Here is a 17,897-nt window from a genome sequence, read left to right as displayed (position 1 = left end):
TACTTTGAGGTACCGGTTAAATCTTTCGTTATTTTTAGTGAATCCGAAGTTTATGGATAATTCTCTCAATTTCCTCTTTATCAAGTGTCAGTAAACAGTAGGGCCCTGGTAGTTGAAACTTGTTTCCCTTGGTGGACCCAATATTTACCTCGCACCTCGCTTACCTGTCTCCTCACAACCTTAGCACCCGTTCTTCCGGGCCTAAGTATGTCCTGGTAATCTTTTAACACTGTGGGCCCTCTATAATCGGCTCATTGTCCTTCCTTCTCATTCTACCATTTTAAGTGCCTACATGCCTTTTTTTTCGATCAGAATATTTCCTTGGAGTTTTTCCTTATGGTACTGGAGGTTTCAAGAGTTTTTTCTTCCGTCAGATTCTATGTATCTTAGACATCCTTTCCAGCCTGAAAAGTATCCTTTTCTTGTAAAGGGAGGGATTGTGGAGGGAACCCTGTTCAATTCTCCTTTGAGAATTTTTTTAATATAGCTTATCTTGCAAAAATGTGTCATATTTTGAAATATTTCAAGTAATCATGTTGAAGATTAATATTTCCACTAATAATCGGCATTTTTTTCTTCTGACGAATGTTATGGCAACTCCTCCGAGATATTTTGGCGATCCTAAAACGGGTCCCATACTCTTGTTTGCCAACCAGGGAGTTACGTACAAGTAAGATAATTGTGCAAAGTTACTGTGAATTGCTTAATGTTCAAGATTGTTACCATGGATTAGACACTTTAACAAGTTTTCAGAGGAATTTGCATGATTATATCAGAATATTAATATTTATTTATAAATAAGGAAATGGAATGCTGAATCTGTCATCAACTTTAAGTCTTAAGTTTGTCAAAATTGGCTATTCTAGTGTACTGTAGCAGCCCAGTCCTTACAGTAGTGTACAGCAGCACACATACAGGTGTGCATTACAGTACAGTAGTTGTTATGTGGGTGTTTTACACTACAGTAGTTAGCTTTGACATCCTACTTTCTACTGATTGACAAAACTATTTCAGGCACAAAGACAGGAAAACCACATATTATGGATAAGGTAAGACTTCTTAAAAGAAATCTGTCAAGTCGTCCCCCAGAGCTTTTAAGTGATTTCATTGCAAGTGAATAAAGGTTACAGTAGTCTACCAAAATAATCCATAGCAGTTTAAGCCTCTAGATGTAAGTAGAGTCAAGCTCTTTGGTTGTTTAGACTTTCATTGTGATAGGTCCTCTGAATGCTGAGATTCTTTGAATATTTTGAATCTTTTTGACCAAGCCTAGTTTACTATCAATTAAGTGTTTTTAAATAAAATTCATACTTTTGTTGGTCCGTTGCTAAGTCTAAGTACTACATTAGCTCCACTCATTAGAGATTTCAAATAATGCATGTCTTACAAAATTTGAAAAGTTTCAGGTCACATGCGTGCCATTGTTGTGTTTTTTATATTTTTTATGGTATCATCCATTTTAACAGTCAGATAAGCTTGGCTGCACCCGTATCACAGGTAATTTCAAAAGCTCTGATTTGTGTTTATACTGTACAGTACATAAAAGTACAGTATTGTACAGCACTGTATAGTGCTGTACAGTATATTATGTACAGTACTGAACAGTACTTTACTGTGCTGTACTGTGCTGTATTTACAGTATATTACTGCACTGTACAGTATATTATGTACAGTACTCAACAGTACTTAACTGTGCTGTACTGTGCTGTATGTACAGTATAGTACTGTACAGCACTGTATAGTACTGTACAGTATATTACTGTACAGTACTGTACAGTAATTTACTGTGCTGTATGTACAGTATAGTACTGTACAGTATAGTGCTGTACTGTACAGTATATTATGTACAGTACTGAACAGTACTTAACTGTGCTGTACTGTGCTGTATGTACAGTATAGTAATGTACAGTATAGTACTGTACTGTATATTATGTACAGTACTGTACAGTACTTTACTGTGCTGTACTGTGCTGTATGTACAGTATAGTACTGTACAGTATATTACATGTACAGTACTGTACAGTACTTTACTTTGCCTTACTGTGCTGTACGTACAGTACAGTAAAGTACCGTACAGTATAGTAATGTACAGTACTGTGCTGTGCAGTATTGTAGGAGCCACCATGTAGTATGAAAACAAAGTTGACATTGTGTCTCTTTGTTATATTGCTATAACAATGCAGTGTGGTGCCTGGCTATCACAGATGGTGTGATCAAAGCGTGGCAGTCGTCACCCTGTCCTTTCAGTATCACTTGTGCAGTAGTAATGTTCAGGCCTGGTCAGGAGTGGGACAGTACAGTAAGTGAAGGGCTCTGCCGGTGCAAGTTAAGTGATGGGTTGATTCCTAATTTGCAAAAATTGTATAGAAATCAGGTTCTTCATGCAGGTTATCAACTTACCCCACTAAATCATTAATTTTGCTGTTTGAAAATTTGAACATAACAAATTGTGGAAGTACTCTGTAGGTTATATGCTTCACCTCCCTCCCCCCTCCCCCTCCCCTTCCCCCTCCCCTCCCCTCCCCCATCCCCATCTTCTCTGATGGATACGACACTTTTGTATTTGTTTTACAAGTCCCACTTTACCCTTGGGGGTCTGCACACATATAATTTAGTTGTGTTAACATTTTACAGTACTAATATGCACATCATACTGCCTGACAGACTGTACAATGTTTATCCATACCAAATGATACCACAAAATGGTGGCTGCCAACTGAACAGTACCTTGGTATTACTCATGGGAGTGTTACTGGTAAACAACAGCTGTCTATATCATCCACACACTGGGATATTTTCATGGTATACATATATATATGTTTTTATGAGTAATAAATATACATACCTTCATGGATATTTAGACAAAATCCTTCCTACTAGGACGGCCTCAATAAATCATAATCTTGGGTGATCATTGGTTTAAAGGGGCCCCTACCTGAGCTATTCAAGATGGTGCTATGACATCGACTCAATTGGAGACGTTGAAAGAATTGAAGGAATGATGATTCCTTGGAGTATATGAAAAAAAACAGCCTGGTAATCAAAACTGTCAAAAGGCTCTAGATACATTGTTTTAAGTTGTCAATGTTGTTAATACTGAAGAGTTAAAGTTATGAAACAGATGGAAGTTAAAAACATTCAGTTTGGGTGATGGTAATGTGTTGTCATGGTGATGATGTATACTTGAGAAGTGTGTTATTAAGGGGTGTGCTTTGTGTACAGTACTAACTTAAATTTTCATCCAGTTGGGATTGGAATTCCTGTCTTGACCTGTCACCTAAAAGCATATGCACACCAATCTTACACCCAAGGTTTACCCAAATTCCCAATTTGGAGGCTACAGTATATAACATATGTGCATTTTACAATAAATTGAGCTTTGATTGAGCTTTGTGAAACACATATTCACGAATTCAAACATATACAGTTTGCAACACATCTAAAGCATTATTTACAAGTTTTAAAACAAAGAAGAAGAATATGGGGAAATAATAAACATCTTCAGCAGGTAGACGGTACATGTAATCAACCAAAACAAGTAAATTATTTTGATTTAAAGGCTCTGATTAAATTCAATGAAAGGTCACACACTTAATGGTATACATACCACCTTCTCAGTTGATGCGTACAATCATCTGTAATTTTCACATTTCCTTTAAATTGTCGTATCTATGGAGATAACACGCACCAACATAAACACAGTAGATGTGCAGCTCTCTCTTATAACAATTTGTTTTTCTCTTTGCCCCATTAAATTGCAAAATTTTTTCATTTCAAAATATATTCCAATATTGGCTGCAGCTTTCATCAATTTTGAACCAATTTGGAGTTGTGTGTGATATTGATTCAAATATTATTATTGTCATTTATCAGACTTCAGTACGACATCGTGTAAGCAGCCTTCACAATGGTATGGTCCAATCAGCGTGGAAATTAAAGGTTACATTGTATCCTGATAAATTTGTCACGGTCCAAGCTGTTGTGAGTAGGAGTATTGCGAGATTTGTATAATTACAGGACAACTTTATCCTCAAAATGAAGTTTGATATTGCCTAGATGCGTTGAACTATCCGGACACAACCCAAATGTCGAATGATACAAAATAGTTTCAGTGGGGTGGGAGATTTTTCCAGATGTTGAATTACTTGTCTCCAGAGCTTGCCTGCTAACAGAGATTGATCGTCAAATTTAAGTCAATAGTCCATAGCCAGCTTACAACAAAGAAGTGCATTGATTCTAATAGGGGGGTGGGCAGGGGGGAGGGAGAGGTGCTGGTGGGTGATGGATCAGTTCCTTAGTTTGTGGACTGCTTGGACTATCACATATTCAAGATTAAAACTGTTGCTTCAAGCCATCCTACTGTTAGACCAAACATGCACCCTGTGCTTAAAAGCATACAGGGTTATAGCCACGCCGGCCGGCGGCGGCCGGTGGTAACCGCCACTCACGCCTGCCGGCCGGCATTGGAAGTGAATAAACAGTCCACTGGCCGGCACCAAAAAATAGTAAAATGCTTGTGAAATACAACAAAAGTAACAAATTTATCTTTCACTTGCCGTACAACATGATAATAACGTCACCTTTTTCTGTTATTTACCAATTGTAAATCTGAAAAGCAGCAAAAATCACCCTTAAGCGGGCCCCTGGACCCCCGGCCGTGAGATGCGAGAGCTTCGCTCGCTACGCTCGCTACGCTTCGCAAATTTATTTAACCAGCACTCACAATCTCCTAGCTATAACCCTGAAAGCATATATATCAAAGAGGAAAGTTTGACAACAAGAGTCTGAATTGTAATGGGGATCGCAGCAGAGAAGGAAACAAAAGGATATGGTTCAATGGAAATGATGCTTGAATTTACTGTTCTTTTTACAGAAACTGTAAATGACATGTCTATTTTTACATTGAATACTGAATATGATAACAGCCCTTCCCCTGTCCCTTGCTTCTAACGTAGAACCCCTATATGAGAAGAAATGTGCTTTAGACATCAAGTCTCATTCCTGTAGCGGATTATTTAATAATAATAATAATAATATAATATTTGCTTTTTATATAGCGCTTTATACCAGCGATAGGTCTCAAAGCGCTTTACAGACATTATATTACCCCTGGTCAATGATAGCCTGTTCCAGAGACAATCCCTCCAGTCGGCAGCAGTTATATATACTGCACCCAATGACAAGTTACCTCACAGGTACCCATTTAACCCCTGGGTGGAGAGAGGCAATTGAGATAAAGCATCTTGCCCAAGGACACAACTTAATGAACTAGGCAGGAATCGAACCAGTAATCCTTGTATCACAAGTCCGATGCCTGGCCAATTGGCCACCACGCTCTCACAATTTTATTTTATTTTGTTGTGCTCATCCCTTTAAAGTATTCCCCTGATGGTCTGTCCTGAGAAGCAGCTAAAAACAACAGAATTTTTCAAATATCTTGGTTAAACTGCAGGGTCAGAGTTGATCTTGTCATTGGGGTGACTCACACTGCAGAAGGAGAGAAAGTCAGTAGTTCAAGTTGCAGCGCACAGGCAATTTTGTAGCAACAGTAGCAGTAGCGTCCATTTGGTTGGTTTGCAGGATGGGAGACAAAATAGGCAGATAGTAACTGTTCACTTGGCTTTGAATTACACACACAGACACAAGCATTTCTGCAAATAATAGCGTGAATGGATTTAGCAAGGACAAATGAGTTTGTTCAAATATTGACAGGAGTAGTAGTAGGTGTTATATTTTAGTGGTGAGGACGAGTAAACCTTCACCTCATGCTATTGTCATCTGTTTGGAGGAAGATTGTGGCGATTCAAGTAGGAGTATCAACAGCAGAGTGTAAAAAATCTTTTGTTAGGGTGGCTGGCAGGCCAGTCATACTACGTTGCACACTTGACTGACGTCAGTGAGACCTCACTGTGATTGTTCGTGATCAGTATTTGTGGTCTTCACAAGTACCAGTAAAGCTATTGGCAAGTTCAGGGTATTACTGTTCATATAGGTTTAAGATCTGAGAGTGAGAAGGACTACAGTATTTCACCGAGATCTTAGATCAGTTTGTGATTATGTTAAAAATTTGATAAATGCAAAAGTATAACTTTGGAAGACAATAAGTATTTTATACTGCACCATTTATAAAGTCTACAAAACTGGATAAATACTTTTTTTTGGCAAAGAAGATTTCACAATCTGGATCAGTTGGATAATAAATGTGTGACATTTTTCAGTAGGTATGTATATTTGTCAGTTTTTTTATTCAGTACTGTAGGATATCATGATTGGGTTTGAAGAATCATGCAAGATTTTGAGACAGGTTGACACTTACATCAAACTAGATTATAAATTTAGTTACAGGTAGTGATTAAAAAGAAATTATTTAATAAATACTTTTTGGTTCCTTGCTTTTTGCAAAGCAAGGAACCTATGCATTCAACTTGGCGTGTGTGTGTGTGTGTGTGTGTGTGTGTGTGTGTGTGTGTGTATGTGACGCTTGGCTTGTGTACACGATATCTCAATAAGGAAATGATGTATCATGATGAAACTTGTTGGGTGGATAGCCCATTGTAAGAGGAAGATCCCTATTGTTTTTGGTGCCCGCAAAGGTCACCAAAGGTCAGTTAGATGCCAAAAACCAATATATTAAAAACAGCAATAACTCCCATTGACAGGGTCCGACATGGTTGATATTTTGGGAGTAGTTGTGAATGGGGTAAGGCATCGTTTCCAAACATAACGGTAATGTGATCGAAGGTCAACAAAGGTCAATTAATGATAAAAAACTAGTATTTTCGCGATAACTTGAGAACGAAATGTCCGTTAGGGTTGGGAGTTGCTTCAATGTAATCCAATTGTCGACCCGCACCTGGGTGACCCTTGACCTCAATTTGACCTTTGGTGACCTTTATGTGTTTTTGGGGATTTTTACAGTTTTGATGCTATTTTCAGATGTCAAAGGTACCTTCTGAACATAAATATCAATAGGTTGACCCTGTGTGACCTTTATGTGCGAAGTTATATAGGGTCAAAGTTTTTCGGTCGGAGTTAGGATGGTTGCACAGACTTGTCGTTTTGTTTTTTGGAATCAGGAGATTAAACTACATCTGAAAGCAAGGTCAAAAGGTCAAAGGTCACATTAGAAAAAATGTGCTTATTTTGGGAGGAAACGAGCAAAAAAGAAAATGTTTGGTTTTGATGCTAGATTTGGATACCAAAGGTACCTTCCGATCAAAAATGTCAATGGGTTGACACCCGTGTGACCTTCATGTGCGAAGTTATACGAGGTCAAAGTTAATTTTCAGACATTTAATGCAACAACTCCCAGTTCCAAGGTGTGACGTGGTTGATATTTTTGGACAAGTTGCAAATGGTATAGGGGAATATTTTCAAACTTAACGGTCATGTGATCCGAGGTCACCAAAGGTCAATTAATGTTAAAAAACTAGTGTTTTAGGAGGAGAAAATGGGCAAAGAAAACAATGTTTGAATTTGTATAGTTTGATGCTCTATTTAGGTCTCACCGATCAAAAATGTCAATAAGTTGACCCAAGGTGACCTTTGTATGTTAAGTTATATGAGGTCAAAGTTAATTTTCAGACATTTAGTGTAATAACTCCCAGTGCCAAGGTATTACACGGTTGATATTTTGGGACAAGTTACAAATGGTATAGGGGAATATTTTCAAACTTAACGGTCATGTGATCCGAGGTCACTAAAGGTCAATTAATGATAAAAAACTAGTATTTTTGCGATAACTTGAGAACAAATTGTCGGTTAGGGTTGGGAGTTGCTTCAATGTACTCCAATTGTCGACCCGCATCTGGGTGACCCTTGACCTCAAGTTGACCTCTGGTGACCTCTGGTGACCTTTTTGTGTTTTGTGGATTTTTACAGTTTCGATGCTATTTTCAGATGTTAAAGGTACCTTCTGATCATAAATGTCAATGGGTTGACCCCCGTGTGACCTTTGCGTGCGAAGTTATACAAGGTCAAAGCTAATTTTCAGACATTTAATGCAATAACTCCCAGTTCCAAGGTGTGACACGGTTGATATTTTTGGAGTAGTTGCAAATGGTATAGGGTAATATTTTCAAACTTAACGGTCATGTGATCCGAGGTCACCAAAGGTCAATTAATGATAAAAAACTAGTATTTTTGCGATAACTTGAGAACGAATTGTCAGTTAGGGTTGGGAGTTGCTTCTACGTAATCCAATTGTCCACCCACATCTGGGTGACCCTTGACCTCAATTTGACCTCTGGTGACCTTTTCGTGTTTTGGGGATTTTTCCAGTTTCGATGCTATTTTCAGATGTTAAAGGTACCTTCTGATCATAAATGTCAATAGGTTGACCCCTGGATGAGCCTTGTGTGTGAAGTTATAGGAGGTCAAAGTTAATTTTCAGACATTTCATGCAATAACTCCCAGTGCCAAGGTGTGACAAGGTTGATTTTTTTGGACAAGTTGCGAATGGTATAGGGGAATATTTTCAAACTTAGCGGTCATGTGATCCAAGGTCACCAAAGGTCAGCTAATGTTAAAAAACTAGTATTTTGGGGGGAGAAAATGGGCAAAGAAAACATGTTTGAATTTTTACAGTTTTGATGCTCCGTTTAGGTCTCACCGATCAAAAATGTCAATTGGTTGACCTACGGGTGACCTTTGTGTGTGAAGTTATGTATACAAGTTCAAAGTTAATTTTTAGACATTTAATGCAATTAAATCCCAATACCAAGGTGTGACACGGTTGATAATTTGGGACAAGTTGTGAATGGGGTGGTGGAACATTTTCAAACTTAAAGGTCATGTCATCTGTGGTCACCAATGTTATCATATCTGTTGACCCGCTTGTAGGTGACCTTATACTTCTTACATTTTCGAGCCATATTTAGATCTCAAAAGTGCCTTTTGATCAAAAATCCGATCACATTTTGTGATCACAAAAGTGTTGGCTATAGTGTTGGTTACTTTATGCGTACATGTAGGACCACAATTACTTGGACTATTTGAGCCCAATCTTGCTTGATAATATGTGTATTGTCATATACCCCAAGCAAGGAACCACAGTGCCCTTGGGCTCTTGTTGAAATTATTTTTCTTGAATATCATCTTAGGCTTCAAGATAACTGTGTGTCTTAATTCTGCATCGCCTTTTTGACCGTAAGGCCATTTTTTGACAAAAACAGGATTTTCAGTTTTTTTATGTTAAATGTTGAATGGTCATGCTCAACTTTATACGTTGTTGGAATCACTGGTATAACACACGTTACAGTATTTGGCTATTCATAAATATTGGAAACTTGTGCACAGTAGAAGCCAGAAATAAGGTTAGTTTATTGCTTCAATTTTTAGTCAAATAAAACAGTAATTGAAGATTGAGTGAAAAGACTAAAAGCATTGACTTTATAAAAGAAAAAGGTAAAACGGATAGGAAAAAAATATTAAACATTAAAACATAAATTGTGAGTCAGAATTGATATCAATAATTTAATTACTGTATTTTAACTGCTGGACATTACAAAATGCACTTCACTCATCCCTAATTACCTGTCTCCACGCAACCTTAGTACTCTAGCTGCACCACATGTGTCTAGAGTGAGCTGTTAGTTCCTTTTAAACACTGTGAGGCTTGCCCTATAAGGTGGTAAGGAGACAGGTTTTAAAGCTTGTCACTCTTTAAATTTTGCAAACTGGTTAAGTTTTGGGATTATTGTGACAGTCCTACACTGGTCATATGCATTTATTAAAAGTCATTGCATTAATTGCATGATTAATTATGCTAATTACTAATTAGCATAAATTAAGTTTTCTACTGTACGGTAGGTATTGTGCAAGGTCATTGTCATGTACAGTTTAAACAATGTGCTTAATAAAACAAACAGGAATGTGCAAATATGTCCCCCTCAAAAAAGTGATAAAGTTTCCAAAAATGTGACTCAACTACAGGACATCCTGCTACTTTATGTGGATATGTACTGCTGTTTAATGTAGTTACACGTTAGTCTGCATTATAAGCATTATGTCCTTGTCGTCCTTGTCGTCCTTGTCGTGAGAGCGTTTACCTGGAGTTTCAAGTGTTAATATTCAGTGTACGACTTCCTATTGAGGATCAATTAAACATCAGTACTGTTTTGTGGTGAGTGTGTGTTTCAGAATATGTGGGTGAGCGTTTTATATGCAATATTGGTATAAATAAAGGAGAAAGTGATCTTGTTGCAGAGGAAATGCACATCATCATCATCACATACCAAAAGAATAAATAAAACCAACAACAAGTCGTGACTCTGTTCAATATCGATCTTACTGCAGTTTCAGTCGCCAGGTATTTCACCATTCTCGATAGAATTCTTGGAAGATGATTTGGAAATGATACCGATGTTATGTGTCGTCATGGGACTGAATTTTGCATACGAAGGCTCTTATTTTTGGAGATAAATTGGCACAGTATGTTGTATCTGTTGTGCACTTTAATGGTTAATTGTGGAATGTTGCTGTTTGACTGATTTATTCCAAGACTATGTGGTTTGCCCTCTTTGGATTTGGTATAAATAATATACTGTAAAGTTTATACTGCGTACAAGCACAATCTGTGTGGTGTGCCTTTTTTGGATTTGGTATAAATAATATACTATATAGTATATACTGCGTACAAGCAAAATCTCTTCTCATATAGCATAAAACGTTGGTAAATGAAAGCCTTTTGTTGGATAATTAATTTGTGGATTCTGGCTTTGATGTGAAATTTTCTTGGGACCTCATATTCACTTAAATGGTGAGTTAAATTGACTGTTTAAACATGGTCTACAATGGAATGAGGAATTGTGGTTGAAGAGGAATGACTTAAGGTTGTTGACCGGGAAGCGGTTCTACAAGTGTTCACTGATAAAGTGTCGGCAACTTTTGTAAATCTTTGGCACAACAGAGTGCATATGTATGATGTAGATGAGAAAGGTAAGTCTCATGGTATTGGTTTGTAAAATACCCAAATCAGTAAAGTTTTTGGGGTGACTCAAGACAACGCATGAAGTGAATCAATTTTAATAATGATCAATACAAAACATGACTGAGCTTTCTGGTCACAACTGTCTCACTCTTGAATATATTTTAACCCCAATGTTTCTGCACCGGAATATATTCCAACGATATCTTTTGAAGGTTCCAAGTCTCATTTTAAGGTCAGATGTTACCCTTCAACTCACCCGGAGCTGCCAAAGGAGAAGCCGCAGGAAGGGCGGGCTCACCATGCGTGCTCTCTCGGTTGCACTTACACATGCCCAAATAATTTGACTAGAGGAACCGCAGTTGAGTCAATGTGACAGGCACCCCCTCCCTCCCCCCCTAGGGTCATAGGCGTTGGCTTTTGAGGTCATATCCCTAAGATAAGATACTGCCACAGTTGGGGTGCTGTTTTTGCGGTTTTTCAGTAATTGCTAAGATAAGGATTTTCATGTTTTATTTAGAATGGAATGCGATGTGGAAACAAAGCTCTTTGAATCATGCATGAACGGATGTGAATATAAATCTGATGAGTATTGCGTCTAAAGTGCAGTCTGTAACGATAATATGGGAAACTGAGATGTGTATATTTAGCTTTCTATTCTATGTACAGTAGATGTCTTGGGGTATACATATAGTAAAGACAGATTCTATCGGAAAAAGATGTTACCTTCTGTAACGAGGAGCTGAACAGCACATGTCTGCTTGAACTCTGAATATTAGTAAATGAACTACTGTAGCTTAGTATGTAGTTAACCACTAGGAATAATTTATCCAGTATCACAGCTCTTCTTTTATATGCAGAACAGTGAGGGTTACGGCGTTCCTCGCTTACCTGTCTCCCCACAACTTTTGCACTCTGGTTCTGCAAATGCAACAACTTAGATGTAGAGCAGTTTTGTAGGGAAAGAACCATGTTATAAATAAATCCAAAAAAAAATCAGAGTTTTCAAAAATGCTTCACAAATTTTGGACGCTAAATTAATCCGGGCTGTATTGTACCACAATTGTGCAAAGTACGGCATGCAGCATTTGTATGTATTCTGACTGGTGCACTGATTGTAGGGACATCCTTAAGTGTTTATTGCAGCATACAGATTAGGTTCAAAATTTTCATGGGGTCCACAAAATCCATTTAGCCCCCCCATCCACTCCATCCCACCCCACCTCCACCCCATCCCACACACCCCTGTTGTTTCCTACAGTATTACTTTATCTTTGAAGTAAGCTTTTCCAGATTCTATACCTATGGATTTAATTATCAATTGTGTAAAATGGTATAGAAGTGTCCCACACATCATTGTTTACTGTAGTAGACTTGACAATTCACAGTGCGTACTCTACTCCCTTACCTCATATAACCTAGATGCATTACCGTATTCACTGTACTGTACTTATAACGCTCTGCACATGACAAAAGTAGTTGACCTCGGAAAGTAGAACATTCAGTGTAAATTATGCCGGTAAGACTTCAACGAAAAGTGTAAAGTACAAGTCATTAATTGAAACAAAAAATCTATTACTTAAAAAAGAGGAAACTTTTGATACTAAAACCTGTTTTACATACTCTACAGTAAAGAAAGGTAGTTGATCAAATTTGTTTGCATTTAAAGTATTATTTGCACACAATCGTGCGATCCTAACAACCATCACCAAACCTCTGTCAATATCTATTAATTTATGAGTTCACTGGCACACCCGAGCAAACAGCTAACATTGTGAAAGTTGGGTTTTTCCGATCATGCCAGTCGGTAACTTGATTCCTGTTTAAACTGCGAGGACGTTCGGGTCGGGAGAGGTCACTGACTCAATAATACCAACCCTCTAGGGTTTGGGAATGGCTAATGGCGTCATCTGTCACAACAGCGGGCGGCTACAATTATATCATCCAGCCATTACCCTAAACGGGAGAGAAACAAAATATTCAAGTCCTCATTATCATGATCAATTCCATCTGAGTCATTGTTCTTCAGGTTTCAGTGACATGCATCATCGTCACCGATGTAATCAGTGGATTTCGTGTTAGCCTCCTGTCAAAGATAGTGACAGGATATTTTTTTTTTTCTTTTGGGTTTCAGTAGGACTGTTTTTGACATGTTTATAATATCTGTCGCTTTTCTAACTGTACTTTTAGAGGATGACTTTAATAACAAACTCAATCAATATAATCAAATTTTTGGGTGTCTTTTTTTTGGGTACATTTTGACATGCTTTCAAAAGTTTGTTGAATGGAACTAGAATAAATTTGTTGCTCTCAACGTTGTGGTAAAATATGTAGGCCTACAGTACACTACAGTATATGTCTGAAGCTGATTGGCAAATCTGTGCGATAGGTAAGTCTGCAAGTGTAATTTTCCAAGATTGCATGGAAATTTGAAAAATTCAAATATTTTTTGGGCTTCTGGAGAGGTAAAAATGTAGCTCAAGTGTGGTCAAGTTTTTATAAAGTTTTGCTCATAATGTGCTCTAAATAGCTAACATTATAGTAGACCGGATTATTACCACAGCGTGAGTATGACTCAAAGGTCTAAGGACACCTTTGTAGCTGATTTGCCCCACATTCAGTACATTTGTTGTGTGTGATGATCTCGTTCAAAATCTGTTGAAATTTTCTAAAAAGCTCTTTTTTTTCCAAGATATGTACGCATTTTAATTTTTGATAAATCTGGGAGACACATTACTGTAAATATATACAGGCACAAACTATGACGTGAAGTGTTGTGCTCACCAAAATATAGTTATTTAAACTTATTTCAGGCCTTCATAAGGTAACCGCCAATTTTCAAGCCCACGTACAGTGTATCATTTGAATAATGTCTTGTTCGTTCCTCGTTTCTAGGAAGACAAAATATTTCCAACCATTGCCTAAGGCCACAAACCTATGTTCAGTGTCCTTGACACGAAGGTTGTAAAAAGGAATTACAAAGGAATTTACATAATGGAAATTTAGGCAGTCACTCAGTTTAAATCATCAGTGCATAAGTAGCTAATGTTTATTCCTAAATAAAACTGGAATCAAGAAAAGACTTATAAAATGATCAACCTTTGATGGACTTTGATGGGAATCACAGCTATTTTCAGGATTTTAAATGCCTATTAGAGATATTAGGACAATGTTGTTCATAGGTATCCGTAGACCATTAAGAACTATTAGATTTTCCCCTTGCAATCTAAGTGTACAAGCTAGGCTCTAGACACGATTTATCAGTTCGTTCCTCGCTTCGTGCTTGTGGGGAGACAGGTGAGCTTGTTTGCTCGTAAATATCCAAAGCAGTGGTACGTTTTGGAATAACTGGTGTGCGGTTATATTAGAATACGAGCCTGGATTCACCACAAATGTGGTTTTAGAGGAATGTACAGTATTACAGGTTAGTCAGAAAACAGTAAACTGCTAAAGGAAGGAGTAAGGTGTGTGGGGGGGGGGGGGGGGGTGGAGGGGATACCATTGATTGCCTACTGTAGGTCATTCTCCCATCTTAAACACCTGTTAGTTCCTAATTCAGCTCACTATGTGCAGTACCGTAGAATAAAATGGCTACTTTTGAGTCAGGATGTCTGTGAACGGACATATTGCTCTTCAATAATAATTAAATCAAGCTTTATACTTTTTTGCAATTTTCATTGGTTGGTAGCAATCCATGGACACTTTTACACACATTAGTCCACTTCATGTCAAATATTTCACAAGTAATAATATTAACAATAACAGATGAGATCATCTTCGATGGATTAAACAAAATTTGAAGTAAAAAGAAACCACAAAGTATCCAGCAAAATAAAAAATATGCAACCCATAACTGTCTACTGACCTACTTAAAGACAGTTTTTTTTTCTTCAAATTTTTTCCCACTTATTTGTGAAATGTAAAATTAACCTAGTATCGAAAGGAACAGTCAGTAGTTAACCGCTGTAATGAGGACAGGAAGTATGGTAATGATATATGAAGATTGAGAATCTATTTCTGATTTGTGATCATGATCTGGGTTGCTTCCCCTTCTCCCCCCAACACCCCCCCCCTCAAATAAAATATGTGAGAGTCAAATTGTAATACAAAGCGTTTATACTCATCAAATCATTGCAAGTAAACTACAAACGAGGCAGCAGCATTACTGGATATCAGGTGTCTTTCGTGGAAGAGTGACTCAGCGCTCCCAGACATAAATTTCTACTTTCCTAGCAGTAAGCTTTCAAACAAAACTTGATTAATGTTGGTGTTGCAACAGGCTAAATGTGTGTGTGTGTGGGGGGGGGGGATTAACCACAACTGCCTCTCTACCCAATGAAAGTGTAAATTAAAGCAAGTTTCAGTGTTTTAGGAACTAAAATAATTGGAGCATGGCCAGTGAGACTGAGAATATTGCAACATTAGGGACTTGGCTTTCACATACATTGTAATCTGCCGACCAGTTATTAGGCAAAGAGGCTCACATTATACAGATTGCTTATTAATCAGTTAAAGTGTCATCGGAGGAAACATGCACTGAGGGTGGGAGTAAAATGCAGTTTGCAAGTTTTAACATCAGTGACCATTATATAAATTTCTAGCATATTGGAGGGCATTTAAAATGACTTGAAAGTGATTTATATAGCTATTAAGCGATGGCGTAAACTGTTAAAGTAGCTTTTGGTAATATTGTAGCATCAAGCGTGCATGTTGCAGTTTGAACTTCGGACATGAATCTAAGAATCCATCGATAAATCTAAGCTTATAGGCTGCTAAAAACTATGCTATATATTTAATTCGGCACTTTTCAAGTTCTCTAAAAAGATAGCTGTGTTTTGGAAATGTCCACTTGAGTAATTGGATGCTTTACATTAACAGTAGGTATAGTAAAGTGCAGTGCATTAAACCCTCTCTCAAATGTTGTGTGTTTTGCCAATATTTCAACGACTTTTACGAAACCTTTGAAGAATCTCGCAAAATGTGAAATTCATTCGTTCAAAGTAACACCAGGGTGGGAATTTTACGGTACGCCGGTACGCTAGCGTACTGGAATGAAAATATGGCTTACCAAAATAAGAAAATCAAATGGGCCTAGTACTACCCACCCTTGTAATGAGCATACCAAAAATTTTGACCATAAGTGACTGCATCGGACTGTACTGTAGTAGGCTTATCTGCAATCTGCTTCTAAGTTTATACGGAGCATGAACTACGCAATTGCCGACGGCAATTGCGTAGTTCATACTGTACATGTGCTCAGAATTTTCCCAGGTACCCTGCCAAACAACTGTGCGCTCATCCCCTGTCTAACACCTGTTTGTTAACATTTTTGGCACGTTTCCAAGAAACGTTTTACGGAGTATTCCCCATGATACACGAGGCACATATGGCCATCTTTATGAAAGTAAACCTTGTAATAAAATATGTTTTAGGCTACACGGCATGATCAACTAATGCTTAAAATTATTTCTATGTTCTTGTAGAAAACGTCAAGTTCGCAAAATACAATTAGTTGTGTTTTTGTTGTTACGTGAGATCCGTAACAGACCAGGTGGTTAGGCTATTTGCTATACACTTAACTATGGTAGGACATTATTTTTTCCGTATTTTTGGAAATTCTAGAAAATACTTTCTTTTCCCCCCGCTTAACACCAGATGTGGTCTTACGGTTTATTCATAAATGGGTTACTAGAGCCTTGTTTACATGACATTAGTTGCATGTAGCACGATATGCCAGTTTTGCGTGAATTTTTCGAAAGTGTTTTGCTGGATCTTTCGTAAAATTTGAAAGGACCGAACTTACTTTTCGTACACAATTGGTAATTTCTCTACTGATTTTCAGAGTTTTTTTTACGATCTCCAGTCGATACATTTCCTTTGATCATGTATTTGAATAACTAATACCAAGTCGAGTATTCGACCCGGTAATGTCTGGTCGGAGAGTTCAACATGATGGACAGGGATTGTAATTATTTGGATCGAACATGCATTGACTGGATTATCTGCGCCGCCGCTGTCGGCTCGATATAAAGTACACTTGTGCCGCGAATCAGGAAGTTTTCACAAAAGGATAACAGCGTTCAGGTCATTGTGCTGTGCTTACCGATTCATGAATTGTGCTTACCAACTGAGAAATCTTGGCTCATGTTGGTAAGCACATTTCATCAAAAAATGAAAAAATGCTTACCAACTTTTTTTGCCAAATTCCCACCCTGAGTAACACCTTCCTAAATTTTAGCTTAGGAATGAATTTTAAAAAGTGTGACTCAGTCTAATTTGAAATGAACACTAGTCATCAACTTAAGAACGGCCTGTGTAATGTCTAGAATTTAATATTTTATTTTTCTTGAAAACTGCGTCCAAGGCAATGTAGATAGAGTTCAAGTTGTTTGAACATCTATTATGAGCAGGTGTTAAACCTTATGAAGTTAGAGGTTTTTGAACTAAATAGTGAAAAATGGAAGGAGAATGGCTGTTCAATGCCTAGAGGTGTGTTTTGATTGGAGCTGGATGGGGGGATGATGGATAGTTGTGGTTCACCACAAATCTGCACATGTATGCAATTCTTATAACTAGTGGTAATGGCATGGGAGAGACAAAAAAAAAAAAAGAAGAAGATGACAAAAGTTAATAAGAGGGGGGGGGGGGGGATATGAAGGACTTGTCATAGTTGAAATATTTGGAAAACCAAAAAAAAAATAACAAATGAAAAAAAAACAGGTTTTAAATTTTATAGTTGTTTGAATACTCCTTTAGAAGACTGCGAAGACTTTGAATAGTTGTTTACTGTGAATTATATAGTAATTAGTGAACGGCAACGAAGAAAGGGTTATTGTAGTCATTTTAATTAGATGAGCTTTTGTTCTACAGGTGCAATTAGAGGGAGGGTATTAATTACATTAGGTGACCTGAAACTGAAAGTCACTGCTATGACAGTTATTTTATATTGCAGTGTGTTTTCATTAATTCC

General features: G+C 37.6%; 1 protein-coding gene across 12 annotated transcripts in view; it reads left to right on the top strand.

The window, feature by feature from the left end:
* The window catches only part of LOC139977761 (adhesion G protein-coupled receptor L2-like), a 102,392-nt gene that overhangs the window by 19,317 nt on the left and 65,178 nt on the right, over positions 1-17,897 (top strand). Inside the window, exon 1 of one of the 12 annotated variants that reach the window (XM_071987411.1) lies at positions 5,512-6,221. The exons of the other annotated variants lie outside the window; for them this stretch is intronic. The gene's annotated coding sequence lies outside the window, so the exon portion shown is untranslated. Of the gene's footprint in view, positions 1-5,511; positions 6,222-17,897 lie in introns of those variants that run through there. 12 annotated transcript variants of the gene reach the window in all.

Source organism: Apostichopus japonicus, chromosome 2, assembly GCF_037975245.1.
Source record: "Apostichopus japonicus isolate 1M-3 chromosome 2, ASM3797524v1, whole genome shotgun sequence".
NCBI lineage: Eukaryota > Metazoa > Echinodermata > Holothuroidea > Aspidochirotida > Stichopodidae > Apostichopus > Apostichopus japonicus.
The sequence above is the reverse complement of the archived record's forward strand: the minus strand, read 5'-3'. Positions and strand labels throughout refer to the sequence as shown.